Genomic DNA, 20,830 nt, shown 5'->3' on the forward strand with positions numbered 1-20,830 from the left:
ACTGAATTCCTTCGGAGTTATTACTTTTGATGGATTGCTCATTCTTAGTTCTTATTATCCATCTCCTGCTGTGAGACTAAAGGACCCCTTGAATTTTCAGCAAGTTGGGGAATAGAAAATACACATAGAAGGGGTATTAGACTGGGTATAAATCGGGTTGAGTGGAAAAAGAAACCTGGCTTTGACTTCATAGCTATTTATATTATTAGGCTTTCTTTATGTATTTTCTACTTTGTACATTATATACTTACTTAATATAAGAGAAAGCAAAACAAATATTTCGGTTAGTATTGCACATCTTGGCGGTAATACCTTTTTTCCTATTTTATTTTTATTTTAAATTCGAGGCGAGAGCTACTTTTCGATAAAAAAAAGTCTAACAGAATATATAGAGTATTAGATATATAATTTTCTATGTCTCGGTTTCTTTCTAAAAGGATTTTAGAGGTTTTACGATATATTTTGTCCAAAATTAGTGTGTGGTAGCAAAAGAGGGAACGGTCTCTTTTGCAAATTCGAATTTACGTCTATTTTTATGGGGGTAGGGTTAAAGAAGGGATGTAATTAGAATTAAAGAATGGGACTCTGATTGACTTGGCAATTTACTGCGTTTTTGGTTGTTGTGTAATTTATTTTCTTAATGTTTTATATTCAGCACAAATATGAACTGATATAACAATGTGAGTAGAAGCTAGGACGAATTGAAGACGCTGTTGCCTTTGAGTGAGAAAATCCTTCTTAAAGAAGGTGGAGGTTGCATTAGGCCTTAAAAGTCCATGCCTATCATGTTACCTCTATGGTTCTGAGGTCAATAACCTGTCTACGGTGATTTTAATAAAGGATGTATGGGAAGAACTTGGTAAGTCAGGTAAGGTGCGCGCCATCTCTCAGAAAGTTGCAGTAAATTAACATGATGAAATCAAGTGGAATAAGCAAATATTCGCTAAAAAAAAAAAAAACGAAAGAGAATTACTATACATGTGGGAGAGTACCATTTTGAAGGGTAATAAAACAGAAAAGGAATATTAAGAAGATTAAAAACGTAGTTTTTTGTAAATTCTTTGTTGTAATTATTAATATTTCGTGTATATGTCTACCAAGTGTTAATTGTTTATCAATTTTTTCTTTTATGAGTTTCTTAATTGCAATAAAAAAATTCTTTGTCATGACGTCTTTATTACTAATACTGCTGCTAACGACTCACTGCAGCACCAAACCACCTGAGGCCAACACAGCCACGCACGCTCCTCCTCCGTCCCATTCTGTTCAAGGCCTCCCTCCACACCCTCCCTAAAAGTTCCAATTTTCTTTAAATCTTTCCTTATGAGCTCTTCTTGCCCAATTGGGGTACAACAACTGTTTTTTGTTTAGCCTTAGACTGTTGGCCGGCTAGATATCGTCTTTATTCTATACTTGCTTACTTTACTGGGGGCGGAATCAGATGGTCCCACCTTGCCCTTCATCGAGGATCATTAAGACTTCTATAGTGCATGTAGTGCGGTCTGCTGTCAGATGCTCTGCAAGCGGGAGCTGCTCGATTGTCCATCTGTGTAAGAACTTTCTGAACCACCCGATAGGTTTAAGGTCTGATTTGGTCAAGTTCCACTAGTTTTCCCGCTATCCTCCTTGGTGTCTCTTTTTGTTCTGAGGGGCTCGGCTAGAAGAATTCGACATGGCAAATTCTCTGATGGCTTCTGTAAAACATGCCTAACCATTTCAGTCGGCATTCCTTTTTTTGTGAGGGCAACGTTTCTTTTGAAGCCACACATTCATCGCATATCCACATTGGATAATTGGTCACACAGATGTATCCTGAAGATATTTCGTAGACAAGTATGCTCGAACACCTTCAGTGCATATTCATGCAGTTGCTTCACCGACCATGTTTCGCATTCGTACAGAACCAAAGGTCTAACATATAGCAAAACTCTTGTGATTTTCAATGGATTTCGAATTTTTCGTGTCCATTTATCTTTAAGGTTTGGATAATCTTATTGGAAGTACATTATAGACGAAAGACAGGTGATGCAAGAAGCCTCTTGTCTTCTTCGATATCGTTACTTCATTAACTTAATTTGTTACCAAAGGCTCACAATAATATGATGACACTTTAAATGGGAGTGGAGTTCTGACAGAATCAGACAAACTCCAATGAGTCATTTCACTGCTAAAAGTACATGTTATATATTAAAATGTCTAGAGTTGGGACTAATTAGGGCAATCTATTTTACAGCTAAAGGGTCATTTTAAGTATATATTAAAAATGACAAGTTCGGACAAATTCATTTTAATCCTTATATGCTAAAAATTTCTAGTCCAGGCAAAATTTGATTACCTCGGACAAGTAATTTTACTCCTGAAGGCTCATCATAATACACTAAAAATTAATCAAGTTAAAAAAATCTAATTAAGATAAACAAGTTATCTTGCTGCTGAAGGCTCATGATAATAAACTAACGATTGGCTTAGTCTGAACAAAACCTGATTAATTCGGATAAGCCATTTTACTGCTGAAGGATAATGGTAATATATATATGAAAAATTACAAGTTTGGGACATTTCACAGATGTTTTTTTACTACTGAAGGCTCATGATAATACTTTAACAATTACTTAAGTTCAAACAAAATCTGTTTAATCCGGGCAAGCCTTTTTACTGCTAAAGGTTGTTGATCCGGGTTGCAGCGGTAGCTAGCCTCATAGGCAGAGCGATAGCGCTGCCTAAGTAAAGAAAGATGTGGGCACAATATATTATTTATTTTTCTTTTTTGTTCTCCATACCCGGGCACTTCGTATCGAAGGAGTTGTCGTAGAAACTTAAAAAAAGTCTAATTCGATTGGAAATTGGAGTGGCTAGCGCCCTTTTTAATAGTCGAAAGTGATTGGAGGGCAACTAGCCCCCCCCACGCCCATCATTCCCCCAAACCCATCCAGTCAAAATTCTGAGATAGCCATTTTGTTCAGCGTAGTTGATTTCCAGATAGAAAATATCTTTTTTTGAGGAGGACACTCTCCCACAGCCCTCAGGGCAAGGGTTATAGGTTATGCCCTGGGGGCATACAAGGTTTTTATAGAAGGCGTTGTCGTAGAAACTTCAAAAAAGACTTATTCGATTGTAAATTCAAAAGGCTAGTGCCCTTTTTAATAGTCGAAAGTGATTGGAGGGCAACTAGCCGCCCCCCACGCCCATCACTCCCCCAAACACATCCAATCAGAGTTTTGAGATAGCCATTTTGTTCAGCGTAGTTAATTTCCAGATAGAAAATATGTTTTTGAGGAGGACACTCTCCTATAGCCCTCAGGGCAAGGGTTTTAAGTTATGCCCTGGGGGCATATATGGTTTTAATAGAAGACGTTGTCGTAGAAACTTCATGAAAGGCTTATTCGATAGGGAATTCAAAGGGCTAGTACCCTTTTCAACTGTCTAAAGTGATTGGAGGGCAAATAGCCCCCCATGCCCCACTGTCCCCCAAACCCAGCCAATCAAAATTATGAGAAAGCCATTTTGTTCAGTGTAGTTAATTTCCAGATAGAAAATATATTTTTGAGGAGGACACTCCCCCATAATCCTCAGGGCAAGGGTTGTAAGTTATGCCCTGGGGGCATATAAGGTTTTTATAGAAGGTGTTGTCGTAGAAACTTCAAAAAAGGCTCATTCGATTGAAAATTGAAATGGCTAGTGCCCTTTTTAATAGTCGGAAGTGATTGGAGGGTAACTAACCCCCCTTTCACGCCCATCTTCTATCCAAACACACCCAATCACAATTTTGAGTTTGCCATTTTATTCAACGTAGTTTTAAGTTCTGTAAATTAGGTCTTTGAGGGTGACAACCCCCTCACAGCCCTCAGGACAAGGGTTTTAAGTTATACCCTGGCGGCATATAAAGTTTTGATAGAACGCGTTGTTGTAGAAACTTCAAAAAGGGCTCAATCGATTAGAAATTGAAATGGCTAGTTTCCTTTTTAATAGTCGACAGTAATTGGAAGGCAACTAACACCCCTTCGATGCCCATGATTACCCCAAACACATCCAATCAAAATTTTGAGAAAGCGATTTTGTTCCACTCAGTTAAAGTTCAGGAAATTATACCTTTGAGCAGGACAGTCCCCCCACAGTCTTCAGGGCAAGGGTTATAAGTTTTGCCCTGGGGCATGTAAGTTTTTATTGAAATCTTTTTCATAGAAACTTGAAAAAGGGCTCATTTGATTGGAAATTCAATGGTCTAGTGCCCTTTTTAATAGTCGAAAGTGATTTGAAGGCAACTAGCCCCCCTCTCTCGCCCACCTTTTCCTCAAACACATCCAATCAAAATTGTAACATAGCCATTTTATTCCGTTTTAAAGATATCCTAACAGAAACAGTTCTTTGGAAAACGAAACATCCCCAACTCTGACAGGATAAAGGTTTTAATTTGAGGTCTAATGGCGTATTTAATTTATGTAGAACGCGTAGGAATAGAAAGTTCAAAAAGGGCACATTCGATTGGAAATTGAAATGGCTAGTGCTCTTTTTAATAGTCGAAAGTGATTGGAAGGCAACTAACTCCTCTTCCACGCCCACCATTTCCCCAAACATATCCAATCAAAATTTTTAGATAGCCATTTTGTTCCACGCAGTTTAACGGTCAGGAAGTTATATCTTTGAGCAGGACACTCCCCCACAGTTTTCAGGGCAAGGGTTATAAGCAATGCCCTGGGGGCATATAAGGTTTTTGTTGAAATCTTTGTCGTAGAAACTTGAAAGCAGGCTCATTCAATCGGAATTTCAAAGGGCTAGTGTCCTTTTTAATAGTCAAATGTGGTTTAAGGGAAACTAACTTCCCTCTCACGCCCACCTTTTCCCCAAACACATTCAATCAACATTTTTAGATAGCCATTTTGTTCAACGTAGTTAAAAGTTTTAGAAATTAGGTCTTTGAGTATGATAATCAAAAAAACTTTTTGCACAAAATAAGTTTTTCAAAAAAAAAGTAGAGAACTCCATTAAACCAAAAATGAACAAAAATAGAATCAAATAATCTACCAAGCGTACAACTACCACAAATCACGATCAATAAATAAATGAAACCCAAAAGAAACAGAAATTAAAACAAGGCACGCTCAAAAGGAGCAGCAATTAAACTGAGTAGGTTTCTAAACCCTATGCTTTCTAGAAGCCAGAATATGATTTGTACTTCACTTAAAAAAATTTAAACGAATTTACTGAAAAAATGTGCTTTGTTAGTTTAATATGCATAATGCTGATATTTATTCTGTAAAATCTTAATTAATTTTTGATATCTTAAAGTTATAAAAGTGAAAACATTTAAAAGAATTTTTTCAGTGAAGTACAAATTATATTCTTGCTTTTAGAAAGCAAAGGGTTTAGAACCAATTTAATGTGCCCCCTTTTAAGTTTATTTAACCACATTTTCTATAAAAACCCTATAATTGCCCGCGGAGAAACTTATAACCCTTGCTCTGAGAACTGGGTGTATTTTTATACTGGAAGAGATAATTTCTAGACCTTTCCGATAAGTTTTACACAATGGCTGTATAAAAGCTTTAACTGGAAGTGTTTGACAAAATGATAGGCATGGAGGGAGACATTTACCCTCTGATCACTTTCGGCTAATAAAAAAGGCACTAATCCTCAATGTCCATCAAACGAGGTTTTTTGAAGCTTTTACTACAAAAATTTCTACAAAAACGTTAAATGCCCCTAATGCATAACTTACGACCCTTGTCCTGAGGGCTATGGGGGGAGGGTTGTCATCCTCAAAGGCATAATTTCCAGACCTTTCAACTACGCTGAACAAAATGGCTATCTCAAAGTTTTGATTCAATATTTTTGGAGAAAAGTGGAGCGTGGGGGAGGAGTTGCCCTCCAATCATTTTCGACTAGGAAAAAGTGCAATAGCCTTCCGAGTTTCTAGTCGATTGAGCCTCTCTTGAAGTTTCCACCACAACGCTTCTATAAAAACCCTTTATGCCTCCACGGGCATAACTTACAATCCATGCCCCGAGGGTTGTGGGGGAGTGTCCTCCTCAAAAACATATATTCTATCTGGAAATCACCTACGCTGAACAAAATGGCTATCTCAAAATTCTGACTGGATGTGTTTAGGGGAATGATAGGCGTGGGGGCTAGTTGCCGTCAAATAACTTTCAACTATTAAAGAGAGTAATAGCTCTTTGAGTTTCTAATAAAATGAACCCTTTTTGTAGTTTCTATATCAGCGCCTTCTATAAAAACCTTATATGCCCTTAGGGCATAACACAACCATTGCCCCGAGGGTTGTGGGAGAGTGTCCTCCTCAAAAAAAGATATTTTCTATCTGGAAATCAACTACGCTGAACAAAATGGCTATCTCAGAATTTTGACTGAGATATTCTCAGAATTTTGACCCAATTTTCTACAACCATCCCTTCCATAGAAAATGGCCAGGATAGATACCAATTATTTTTTTTTTTCTTGTTCGTTGGGGCCCCTTAGCCTAGAGACTTGAGTATATAAGTTTCGAGTCGACGGGAAGCAAACTTTTGACCCTTATAGGGGGGTGGGAGGGGGGACACCCTGTAATGGTGGGCGTGAGAAGGGGTTAGTTTCCCTCCAATTACTTTCAACTACTATTACTTTACTAAGACAACTCCTTCGATACGAAGTGCCCTGGTCTAGGGCACTTCGTATCGAAGGAGTTGTCTTAGGAACTTCGAAAAGGGCTCATTTGATTGAAAACGTTAAATGCCCCAAATGAATAACTTACGACCCTTGTCTGGAGGGCTATGGGTGGAGGGGTTAGTTGCCCTCCAATTACTTTCAACTACTATTACTTTACTAAGACAACTCCTTCGATACGAAGTGCCCTGGTCTAGGGCACTTCGTATTGAAGGAGTTGTCTTAGGAACTCCGAAACGGGCTCATTCGATTTAAAATAATAAGGGATAATACCCTTTCTAATAGCCAAAAGCGATTGGAGAGAAACCAGCCTCCGTCAAATGCCCACCCTCCCATTTACCCATTTTGTTTAAAAACTAAACGTTGCCTTAAGATTAAATCAAAACACACTGTGTTAATGCTAATTCCCAATAAGGCATCTCAGCAGCATCCCAAGAACGACTGAGGGTATTATTTTCAAACTTTAGGGGCTACTTCTCAGTGTTACCAACACCTCAAAACAAAATGCAACACAATTTCCATGAAAAATGTACCAAAGACAAAAAAATGTACCATATCTCAAACTTTTTTCCGCGTGTTACGCTTCGCGTAACACGCGGATCGTCGGTGACGTAAAGTACTATCTATGAAAATTTTGCATAAGACATTTTCATTCACTTTCTTTCTCCATTCTTTTTTTTTCTTTCTCTTCTAATACAGTACATTACTCCTGATAGTACTTGAAGAAATTGTTCGGAGTTTCAAATATTACAACAGAAACATTTTACTTCTGTCCAACAAAAGTCGTTGTTTTTGGCCATTTACGACCATTTATAAACTTGGTAAACTTTAGCAAACTTTTTCAAACTTAAAACGAGCAGAAATCAACATGAGTATGGCTCAAAACCCCTATGCCTTCCCAAGGCCAGAACATAAGTTGTACTTGACTGAAAAAATATAAATGTTTTTACTTTTATAACTTTATTAAATCAAATAATATTAACTTTGTGATTAGTAAATATCAGTATATGTATATTAAACTGACAATGAACATTCATTTGTATTTTTTTAAGTAAATCGTAAATTATGTTCTGGCCTTCGGAAGGCATAGGGGTTTTGAGCCCTACTAATGCTAATTTCTGCTTGTTTTGAGTTTGACTCGGTTATTTATTGTAATTTCTGTTTGTTTTGGGTTTCATTTATTTATCGATGCAATTTTGACGCTTGGTAGATTATTTGATTTTATTTTTGCTCATTTTGGTTTAATGGGGTTCTTTACTTTTCTTTGAAAACTTATTTTGTGGGAAAAGTTTTTTTTTAATTAATTTCTGTTCGTTTTATATTGACATAATCTTTTCAGGGAAAAAGAAAATAATAGTTTGAATCTTTTTGTTTTTTTAAGACTTTATAGTTTGGCCTGCTATTTGAGTGCCGAAGAAAAGTTTTCATCAATTATTAACAACATACACTCTTTTAAAAATCCGGACACAAAGATTAGTGTTTAATTTAGTTTCATACCTCCTCTAATTGACCTGAAATGGAAAACTTTATACCCTTCGCAAAAAAATCTGTTTACTTTCTTTAATAGCTTGGATACACTTACGCTATTTTGATTTAGTTAAATTTTAAGAGCAGAAATAGCCCCACAAATTTGAACATAGTACCCTCAGTCATCCTTGGGATACTGCTGAGATGCCTTATTGGGAATTAGCATTAAAAATGAACACTGTTCATTTTGATTTAATCTTACGGCAAATTTTAGTTTTCAAACATAATGGGCAAATGGGAGGTTGGGCGGGGGAGGAGGATTAGTTTCCCTTCAATCACTTTCAATTATTAAAAAGGGTATTAGCCATTCCTATTTCCAATCGAATGAGCCCTTTTCCATGTTTCTACGACAACTCCTTCGATACGAAGTACCCTGGACTAAAGGAAAAAAAATATACACTGTGCCAACATCGTTCTTTACTTAGGCAGCACGATTGTGCCGTCTATAATCATTTCTGTTCGTTTTAAGTTTTAATGTTGCTCTTTACTTTCAGTTGAAAAAACTTTTTTTTTTAATTTAATCACTGATACATGTACAGCCCATTATTTACATGAGTCTCCAATTTGCCTGAAATAGGACACCTTTCCTGTTCCAGAATCTGAGTAATCAAATGCAGACTGAAACCATGTGTCATCTCATTCAGAGAAAGAAGAGGCACTCAAGTTCACAGCACCTAACACAGTGGTCAGCAGCCATTTTAGTTAAGAGGCTCAAATATAAACAATGGGATGATTATCTAATATCTGACAACAATATATATTTATTAATGCATCAAATCTATTTCATAGCTCTAGACCTTGACTCAATTGCGAGTGCCCCACCCACAATAATACTATTTATGTTAGTTCTACCCTAGGATGAAAGGATGATAAACTATCTATAGATAACTTTCACTGCTTTCAAAGTTTGGTAACTACATTTACCATTCGTAGATGTTTTCGTCGACCTTTGGACGCCAGAAGTGTCTGTTTACGAAAAAAGGAAAATTGGTGACTGCTTGTCTGTCTCTTATCTTGACTATGCTGAACAGATCAGGGTGAAATAATACATTTGTAGATGAAAGAATACAAACATAGGTACAAAAATACTGAATAGTACCACAATTTTGTAAAATATACCATATTTTGTTGGATTGTACTAAATTGTACCAGTAGAGGTGAAATGTACAAAAATGGTACAATTGTACCAAGTTTGGCATCACTGCCGGTAGGCACTGGTTGCCACTTCCAGGGCTTCCACTATCCCTGAATTTCGGGGATTTCCCCTAAAATCTATGTGTTTCCCCGAGAATGACGGTGTCACCTCCAGGGAGTATCCGAAGCAAATATTACGGTACTTGTTTAGTAACCGGGCAACACGCAAGAAGTGAAGTTTGGTTAACGCTAATGAAATAAAACAAAATGTGATAAAAATATAATAGTTTGGGGACAAATTTGGGTTATATATTTGCACATTAGGGGGTAGGTGGGGGTAAAGTATAGCATATACTAATACGTAACCTAGGTACCTTTTTTTGTCCCTTTAACCCCAAACTTATTTATCACGAACCGTTGGTTTATAATGCCAAATACTGTTTGTGTGAAGAAAAAGAATAAGTAAGTTTTGTATGATTTGTAGCCTATAGCCTTCATGTCCAGGCATTGGATGGGCTGACATAAAAATGAGGCTTCAGTAAGTAGCCTACTACATTTGGAACAAGGACAGCCGCAGGGGTGTGGGTTGGTGACTATATAGTAATTATGAGCTAACTAAAAGAAAGGAAAGCATATTAGAAGCAAACAATAATCTTCCAAGGAGGTATTTTCCGCAAGGAGGGTGGGTATTTTCTGGGGGGAGGGCATTTTCTGCAGGAGATATTTTCAGAGGGGGAATAACTTATGCGGGGGGGTGTGTTTTTTTTTGGGGGGGGGGGTATTTTAATTTAAGTTTAAATATCCTTTTTTAATTTAGTTCCTGTTTGTTTTAAGTTTTAATGTTGCCCCTTACTTATAGGTTGAATTTTGTCTAATTAACGTACCTATCTAGAAACCGCAAATAACATTTGTTTCTGTTTTTAAATATTATTAATGTATCACTGAGATTAATGACTTAATGAAAAATTGCTAAAGAGATAGTATACATATAAATATATATATATATATATATATATATATATATATATATATATATATATATATATATATATATATATATATATATATATATAAGCCCTACATGAGCCTCAAAGCGAAGCTAAAACCAATTTGGGCTCCCAAATTTTCGCAACGAAATTCCATTCTGTTTTTTATTTTTTCCCCGAAAAAATCACCGAATTCTTAAGACTTGTCCCCGAATTTTGAGATTTGGGATTGGAAGCCCTGGGCAGAGCGTATAGCCCAAACAGGCGTAATCACTAGCCCAAAATAGCGAACGCTATTATAACCCTATTATAGTCCTGTGGTGGGTTAAACGAGGAAGAAATGCAATCGGCATATTAGATAATCTACACATAAGTATAGGTCAAAAGCAAAAAGAGCTCTCTGAAAAAACAAAAATAACAGCCCCTCCAAGTATGCCGTACTAAAATTGACAAGTGCTTCACTGAAAGAAATATATATATAAAGGCAAATTGTTCTTTACACACTTGGTTTATTGCATACATACCCTAATCTTATTAAAAAACATTGTTATGTAAGCTTAAAAGAATACCTAGTAACAAACAGAAAATGCACCTCTGGCTCTGCACTGTTTTGTTTCATGCTTGTATCACTCTCAAATTTCACTATATCACTTCCAAATTCCAAAATATCACGTCCAGATTTACCAGATAAATATGCTCCAGGGGCTCAGGGACGATAATTGATAATAGGTACTGCCCACTAAGTGAGTGTTTTTTTCTAGCAGTACGAGAACAACCTTTATTCCATTTTCTTGCTTGCAGTAAAGCGCTAGTCAATTTAATGACGGCACAAGTAGGGGGGGATAATTTTGTTTGTTTTTAAGTTTCAACTTTGTTCTATAAGCCCATTTAATCCATGGGGTGTATGTACTTAATTATTATGCATTATTAGGCATTCAGTCTTTATCGAGTATGTTCAAAACCTAGAGTAAAAGAAAATCAGGCTGAAACCACAATTAAATAAAGTTTTATTGTTACTCAAGGTTAAAACCTAAGCAATGTCAAAAGGACTAAGATAATATCAAAGATCCTCTGCAATATGGATTTTGACGAAAGAAAGGTTTGACAACTTATTCCGTCCTCAGAAAAGCATCCTCTAATAACTAAGATGGACGAGAACAACTTAAAACCCATTCTGTTTCTAGCTTTTTTTTTACACAATTCATGACACCGGACACACGCTCTACGAAAGTGTTTGACACTGGAAGAGCATGGAGGTCAAGTACAGCAGAAACAGGCTCTCTAAATGAAAACTCACCGGCTGTATTTGTGTTGTAGATCATAGTACCCTACATAGATCGTTCTTTTTTAGCCCAGAAAATACCAGGATGCCAATTTTCCCCCCAAAAAATATTCTCATTTTTGAGAAAAAAAACATACATAAATAATTATTGCTCCTCTAAAGAGATAGTATACATATATATATATATATATATATATATATATATATATATATATATATATATATATATATATATATATATATATATATATATATATATATATATATATATATAAGTAGAAGTCGGTATTGACATTTGAACTATACAAGATCACACACCCATTTCTAGGCCAATCAGAGATGTTTCTAAGCATAATACAAACAAACTGGAGTGACGTCAGACCTGTACTTCCAGAAAATTTTAACCAAGACTTACGCAATAGCCCCAAGAGGTCTTAGCAGCCGCTCATAGCAACCACAACTAATATAAGGAAGGTTTTCAGTATAGTTGATATTAGTGGGAGAATAGAATTCAAGGAGAGAGAACAGTTTGACTATACTTGTTTATATTTGCCAAGATATATATTTGCGATAATGAATAGTATGTTTACACTATTAAAAGTTGATAGTGGCAGCAGCAGCACGAGCAATGATGCAAGAGTACTAAACATTGCAGTAGAAATCACAAAAAAGGATCTCGACTTTGTCTTGAATGGGATGAAGTGTATGCAAATTACGGGATATCATTCAGTAAATTTAAATTGGAGGAACAATTAAGCTTCGCTGCAAGTCGATACAGTGCATATACATAGACTTCAAAGTGCTTTAAATACAATAGTTAAGCATACTGAGGAGAGTAAGTTATATCAGTAATTGTATATGGAATATATCTTTGTTGTTTTTATACTCACAATATGACTGCTCCAAAATCAAGATCGTTCTGTTTCTTTTTGTTAGATTTTTTAAAGTAGGTTAGTGAATGTTATTTAAGTGAACCGAAATGTGTCTCGTGTAGGGTCATCAGTTAGAGTATTGAGATCCAAGAATAAATAAACTTCAGAAAGAGAGAGATAAAACGAATATTGTGATTACGTAAAAACATTTGATTTTAGATGACTGTTTTCACGAGTTATCTCTTCAACGGAAAAAATTTTCTCAAAGAACAATTGACAATATAATGAGATATGATTCTCCATCGTTGGACTATTTTATGCTAAACAAAAAAAAATCGCGAAGAAAGGAAACGAGGACAATTAACAGCCAGTGAAAAAATTGAAAAATTATGCAAATATTTCGGTCAAGACCTCCGCTTGACCGTCCTCAGTGCAGAATAAAACTGATAAAAATGTAAAAACCAAACCTTAAAATAAAAACACCAAACTAAAATTGGACGATCCTTTCCTAGTAACGGTGAAAGGGTAACCCTTTCATAAATATATTTTATCGGCTATAGGGGTTGGCACTTGGGGCAGCAATGGAGGGTTTAATAGATTCTAAAAGTGTTCTTTCCAGCGGTTTGTCACTTGGTCTTTTACAGCAATGAGTCTACTTTTCTCATCCTGTACTGATGTTGTGTTAAGTTTTCTCTCTGATCCTTTCACTCCCCTAAGAAGCTGGTATATCTTTCGGGTGTCAGATGTCGAAGCGGCACCTTCCATTTTGTTAGCAATATTGTCCCAAAAGAGCTGTTTATGCTTCCGTGCTGATTAGTGGCATTCTCTTTGGAGCTTCTTGAATTTATTGTATTTTGGAAAACCCATTGCTTTCTTCATCTCTGCCAGCTTAATCGATTTGTCCTATACCCATCTATTACGTTGCCACTTTAGTGACCTTGGGTGGCTTCAGTGGATGATTTAATTACATCACGAAATATCTGCCACTCGTATTCGATGTTCGTTGATTCATCCACCTCGAGTGTGCAAAAGCGATTAGAAAGTTGCATTGTAAAATCTTCCAATACACTTGAGTCCTTGAGCTTGGATATGTCTAGGCGTCGGGGTGGGTTTGTTTTCCGTCTTGCAGACAGGCGAGAGCTCATCGAAAGCTTTAGGAGGTTGGAATCAGACCCGTTCTTAGACCCAGTGGCTACCCTTCTCTAGACTCAGCGATTTGAGATGGTGAATTTTCAACGTTTGGATATGAGGATATAGTCAAGTTTTGGCACTTGCTCTTCCGTCTTTGGACCTCCATATAATCAGATGCAAAGGTGTGTGTCTCAGCCAAGTGTTTGCTATCGTTAGATTGTTGAGTATTGGGAACCGTAGGGGTCAAACGGGTCAATTGCAGTCTCTTCAAAGGTTGTTTTTGGGCCTATTCTGGCGTTGAAATACTCAGCAATGAGTAGGACATCTCTCTTTGAAACTTTTTGTAGAGTTATGTTTAGGGTTCTGTAGAAGATATCAGCATGGCATTCAGGGGCATTGCGGTTTGGGGCATATACGACAATGACGGATATATTAAAGAACTGACTTTTGAAACGGACTCTAGGTATCCTAGCAGAAATAGGTTCCCATTCAAGCAAATGGCTCGAATGGCCCAAAGGTTTCGTGTGGTAAAGCTTCCTAATTAAGTCAATTTGGAACTTAGTAAAAATATTAAGACGCAAATACAGAGTTTCGAAATACCACTTTTTATTACGATAAAGATACACATCCTGGAATGTGTAAGCTTGGAGGGAATTTGCTCAATAACCAATTTCCTGGCTAACTACGTCAATAAACCGGATGGACGCGGTTGGTTTTTCATTAATATACTCAGATTTTTGAGACTGAGGGGCAAACTCTTTGACTTGCTGGGCGAACCTCTGCCCGTTTATTATCTTATTAAAAATACTTTGGAATATTGTCGGATTATTGTAAGTGTCAAAGTATCTTATTATATATTATTATATATTATATATTATCATAGTTTTCTGAGACTTATGGTCTACTTGGGACAACCAGTCCCAGTAGAATATATATATATATTATTAAACCTTGTACGATGATCTCACTTTACGATGAACTGTTAGGAAAGTCTGTAATACTGCATACAGTTTCCAAAATCTGAGTTGATCAGTTATGGTTTGGTTTCTTATGGTTTGGGCTGTTAGTATCAGGTTACAATTGAACTGGCTTCGAAATTTGTTACTTTCCAAAAATGCGTCAAAAAATGATTGAAAAAATGGATCCGACAGGATGTCACGAAAAATTTGAATTCCAAAAAAAAAACTAAGGCTGTATCTAAAATATGTAATACTCAATTTTGTAAAGTTTAATTACTTTTAATTACTTTTCTCTCTTTTAATTAATCTACACATAACGCTGCTTAAATAGAAACATTATGTTTCTTGCTGGTGACTTGTTTCATCATCCTCTTCGACTTAATAAAGAATTATTCATCCATGAACAGATTGTTTCACAATAAAAATATTTTTTTTAATGTTGACTCGAAGTCAAACATTTATATATAACATTAAATCACTAGTTAAAACTTAAAGAAAATAAAAAAATAGTATATATATACAAGCATTGTGTAATAACTTACACAAATATTTTTTAAGTCGCAAAATAAAATAAGATATTTAACTACTGGTTAAAACTTGAGGCATTTAAAAAAATAAATCATGGTATAGACTAGCCTAGGAATTAATTCAAATTAGTGTTTTGTTAATTGCTTATAGAGTATTAATGTAGAATACTTCTTGAATGCTACAAAAAGCACAATTTATTTAGTCCCTGCAATATTTGTTCTTTTTACAACTTTTAAATAAGTCCGTCAAGACTTTTATCTAATAAGTCTTAACTGCAATTAAAATATTTACAAAAAAAATCAACTTTAACTAATCGATTTATACACTATAATTGAGAACTGTGATTAGCCTCTATATAAGGGCTTGGCAATAGTTCCTAAAAATGACTTGGCTATTAAAATTTCTATATTTACAATTTTTTTTTCTTTTTTTTTACAATAACAATTCCCTATTTATAAAAGGTTTTAAAACAAACCTTTATAACTGTATATATTTTCTCAATTACATTTGTTACCACTATATACATTTTCCATATACGACTGTAAACATTTATTTTTCGCTTCTTTTTCTTATCTTTTTTTCAGCTTCATTGTCTTTTTGGGACAAGGCTCTGTTTAAAACTTTTATTTGATAAGTTCAAAATTTAGGTATTCGTCTTTTTACCTGTAGTGACACTGTTAATGGACTTGTGCTTGCACTCTAAGTAGCTCCTTACAACGTTTATAGGTTCTCTTGTCATCAGCTACAGCTAAAAGGACTATTATGAACCTGCACACACAATAATTAATTATTTATAGTATAACCACACTTTTTGATTTGTGGCCACCGTTTTCTCTTGGGCTATTCTGTTATCAAACAAAGTGGCCCTTCTGCATAGAATATACCTTTTCTTCATGGCACACAGTAATTTATTTTTAGACATACAAGTGATAATGAGTATTTTCACTTTAACTGTTCAACTTTTAGCGGTCTTGTCTTAAGTTTCAACTTCAACTTAGGTCCTGTAGGCTATTAATGTGCCTTCTTTTAATTGTTCATGCCATGCTAGCCATTTATCCGGAAACAACTCCCACATAAGAGAGCATAATTTTTCTTGTCTACTTTAAGCATATCCACCTGGCTCTTTAGTATTGACGCAGGTTATTTTCTACTTTATTAGTACAATTTTTGTAGTAGTCTCGTTCGGTCAGTTTCGATATGTAAGTATAACAAAGTTTAACTGACTCCATACATTTTCTTTTCCTCTAATTTTGTCTGGCTATATTTTCAACTTGAACCGCGTTTATTCCTTCTTTTTTGATTATTTACTTCAATGAAGCCTAAGGGTTTTATTTCCGCCTTTTCAGTAGAATAGGTCTTTTTTTAAACCTATATTTATATGTTTCATGTTTTACTCAATAACTTTTTACAAGTTTTTATGCTAATTGCCCTTCTATGGTCAAATTCATTATCTCCTTATTTTTAAGGGGTGGGGGGGTGTCTATTGTCGCAACCTGTATTTGTTTTTTATTATTTAAATTTCTCCGTCCAACAGTGTTTGTGTTAGAAAAGTACTGTATTTTTCTGCTGATTTTTAGAGCACTTTTAGTTAGGTTTTTGCGCGACATAAATGCTTTAATCGTGACAAGATTTACTTCAATTCATCAGCCTTAGGACTAGTCAAATGAAAGCTCTATTTTTTTTTATAAAGACATATAAAAGCAATAAATGACACGAACAGTTTGCACACATACGGATGTGCACCCTTATCGTAAAATACTGTATTAAATTAGCAGCTTGTTTTCTTATTTAAGGTCTCTCCAGTTTAAAAATTTTTATTTTAAACAATAATTTGAGTAGTGATAGTGTAGGGAATATGAAACTTACATGGAAACTTACGCGTGAGGCATGAATATACAGTGCAGTCTAACCGGTACATTGACTTACCAAGGACAGTCACTTATTACTACGAACGATACATGAGTTACCAGACGGATTTCTAAGGCAACACCCACGTTTTGGAACTAGGAGTGCGATTGTGTAGGACAATCAGACTGGTTTCGTTTCACAGGTTCATTAATAGAACAACTAATGTTTTTGAAAAGGGTAATTACTTCTAAGTTCAATAACCAAATTAAACTTCCGATGGTTAAGAGTGCGTCACGGGTAATTAAAGAATGAGGAAATGGAATGCTATAGTTAGAATGGTTTTAAGTTGAAAATTGTACCATTTGCGTAAAAATAACTCTACTTTCGAATTTTTTTGCGAAAAGGTATTTGTGAATAGGTATTCCGTTGGTTAAGAATTTGTCACGGATAATTAAAGAATGAGGAATGGAATGCATCAACAATACAAAGAATATGCTCAGATACGTAATAGATTTGACGCCTACAAGAGACACTGGTAGAAGGTATTCAATAGCTTAATTGGCTTTATGTCATTTTGCGTAAAAGCTAACTCTAATTGCAAAAAAGGGTATAGCATTTGCAAATTGGACTGTATGAACGATATTAATTTTTGATTGAATAATAGGGATGTGAATGGTCCTAATTAGTGATCGGATCGTATGAAAGTGAAGAAAAAGGGTTAAACTCATTAGCAGTTAAGGTATCCCCTTAGGGCTGTTAACTCATAGCTTATTTATTATAAACTTGGAATACCATCTGTCAATGATAATGGATAGCAAGGATAGAATGGTCGTGTGACTTAACCTAGCTTAACTTCTTCGATGTGTTCTGTATAATACATAAGTGGCGTTTGAACAGTGTTGTCAATTTGAAATAGGGTCTAACGTTATAGTATACTAAAAAGTTGATACTAAGATAGATGTAGATGGCAAGAAAAGAATTTTAATAAAGAAATTCAGAAGAATCCATAGAAATCCTTACAAATCAAGTAGTGAGGTGTATATGAGTACGAACCGTCAAGGATCATAAGCACCAATGGCCCTAACCAGCAGGGATGTCAACCTCCAAAGGTCCCCTATTCCCCAAAATCCAAGGGGCCCCGTCCCCCCCAACTTTTTTGCCCCCCTGCCATTTTTTTTTTATTTTTTTTTAAGTTCTTTTTAACTTTTTTTCTTATTTTTGTTTAACATAATATATTTTTTCAAATTTTTTTACATCTCTTATAATGACATGAAACATACTTAAGACATTAAAACTTTACATTTAATATTTTCCAAACTCAAAATGAGAATGGTATAGATATGTTAGTCATGACCATTAATATTGGAAAAATAGTGTTTGTAGTAGCACTTTTTTTTAATAGACTAAATTTTTTGTACTTAGAAATTATTCAACATTTTTTCAACTTTTTTTTAAATCTAGAAATCATATAAGAAATATATAATAACACTTTTGATTTAAATGTCCAATATCACTATTATGGATACCAATACACCTATTGATGGGAATTGATGGTTTTAATTTAGCATTTTTTATTGAGAAACAAACTATTTTTTTTAAATAAATTTTTTTAGACTTCGAAATTATTCAAATTTTTTTTCTATATCTCTAAATCATATCAGAAAAATAGAATGCCGATTTTGATTTAAATTTTAAAACATATTCTTGTGCATACCCAAACTCCTATTAATGAGGACTGATGATTCTCATTAAATTTTTTCATGAAAAACAAACTATTTTTTTAACTAAATTTTTTTGGACTTTGAAATTATTCAACTTTTTTTACATCTTTAAATCATATCAGAAAAATAGAATGACACTTATGATTTAAATTTTAAAATATATTCTTCTGCATTCCCATACTCCTATTGATGAGGACTGATGGTCCTCATTCAAAATTTTTTCATGAAAAACAAACTATTTTTTTAACTAAATTTTTTTTGGACTTCGAAATTATTCAACTTTTTTCTTTTTTTTAACATGGTATTTTTTTCAACTTTTTTTTACATCTGTGAATTATATAAGAAAAATATAAAGAAGTTTTTTATTTAAATTTTAAAAAACATTATTGTGCATACCCATACTCCTATTGATGAGGACTGATGGTCCGAATTCAATATTTTTTCATGAAAAACAAACTATTTTTTTTAACTAATTTTTTTTTGGACTTCGAAATTATTTAACTTTATTTTACATCTCTAAATCATATCGTAAAAATAGAATGACACTTTTGATTTAAATTTTAAAACATATTCTTGTGCATACCCATACTCCTATTAATGAGGACTGATGATTCTCATTAAAAATTTTTTCATGAAAAACAAACTATTTTTTTAACTAAATTTTTTTGGACTTCGAAATTATTTGGACTTCGAAATTATACAAATACGTAGATTCAGACACACAAACCGAGAAAGACATGCATTGGAATAAGTAAACACCCGCCCAGACACACAGGCAAAATATAGTGTACCCCGCGACGGCGCATGCATAGTTAGAGAGACATGCAAAGTCGACATAGCTTTATTTCATTTTTTAAGGTTAATTTAGACTAGGTTACGTGCGCGCACGTAACTTAGTGTAAGTTAACCTTAAAAATGAAGTAAAGCTATGTCGACTTTGCATATCTCTCTCACTATGTATACGCCGTCGCGTACACTCCATGTCTTTCTCGGTTTTTGTTTCTAAATCTACGTATTTGTATGTGCTTTTATCTCTCTCACTCTTTTTGCATTTTTTTCTGGGCGGGTGTTTGCTTACTCCAATCCATGTCTCTCTCGGTGTGTGTGTCTGACTCAAGAGATTTGTATGTGTTTTTGTCTGTCTCACTCTTTTTGCTTCTGTCTCTGTGCGGGCGTTTGCTTATTCCAATGCATGTCTTTCTCGGTTTGCGTGTCTGAATCTACGTATTTGTACGTGTTTTTGTCTCTCTCACTCTTTTTGCCTGTGTGTCTTGGCGGGTGTTTGTTCACTCCAATGCATGTCTTTCTCGGTTTGTGTGTTTGAATCTACATATTTGTATGCGTTTTTTGTCTCTCTCACTCTTTTTGTCTCTGTGTCTGGGCGGGTGTTTGCTTATTCCAATGCATGTATTTCTCGGTTTGTGTGACTGAATCTACGTATTTGTCTGTGTTTTTGTCTCTCTTACTCTTTTTGCCTGTGTGTCTGGGCGGGTGCTTGCTTATTCCAATGCATGTGTTTCTCGGTTTGTGTGTCTGAATTTACGGTTTTGTATGTGTTTTGTCTCTCTCACTCTTTTGCCTGTGTGTCTGTGCGGGTGTTTGCTTATTACAATGTATGTCTGTCTCGGTATGTGTGACTGAATCTACGTATTTTTGTGAGTTTTTATCTCTCTTAATCTTTTTGCCTGTGTTTCTTGGTGGACTTTTGCTTTTTACAATGCATATCTTTATCAGTTTGTGTGTCTTATTCTACGTATTTGTTTACATTTTGGTACCTCTCAATATTTCCGCCTGTATATCTGGGTGGGTGTTCGCTTATTCCAATGCATGTCTTTCTCGGTTTGTGTGTCTGAATCTACGTATTTGTATGTGTTTTTGTCTCTCTCCCTCTTTTTGCCTGTGTGTTTGGGTGGGTATTTGCTTATTCCAATGCAAATCCTTCTCGGTTTGTGTGTTTGAATCTACGTATTTGTATGTGTTTTATCTCTCTCACTCTTTTTGCCTGTGTGTCTGGGCGGGTGTTTGCTTATTCCAATGCATGTCTTTTTCGGTTTGTGTGTCTGAATCTACGTATTTTTATGTGTTTTTGTCTCTCCCACTCTTTCTGCCTGTATGTCTGGGCGGGTGTTTGCTTATTCCAATGTATGTCTTTTTCGGTTTGTGTGTCTGAATCTACGTATTTGTA

The 20,830-nt window shown here is 35.0% G+C and overlaps 1 protein-coding gene across 2 annotated transcripts in view; it reads left to right on the forward strand.

The window, feature by feature from the left end:
• LOC148952640 (solute carrier family 12 member 8) overlaps positions 1 to 20,830 on the forward strand; it is a 213,786-nt gene that overhangs the window by 34,876 nt on the left and 158,080 nt on the right. The window lies entirely within an intron of this gene.

Source organism: Artemia sp. Qi Xiang Cuo, chromosome 5 (genome assembly GCF_049724085.1).
Source record: "Artemia sp. Qi Xiang Cuo chromosome 5, ASM4972408v1, whole genome shotgun sequence".
NCBI lineage: Eukaryota > Metazoa > Arthropoda > Branchiopoda > Anostraca > Artemiidae > Artemia > Artemia sp. Qi Xiang Cuo.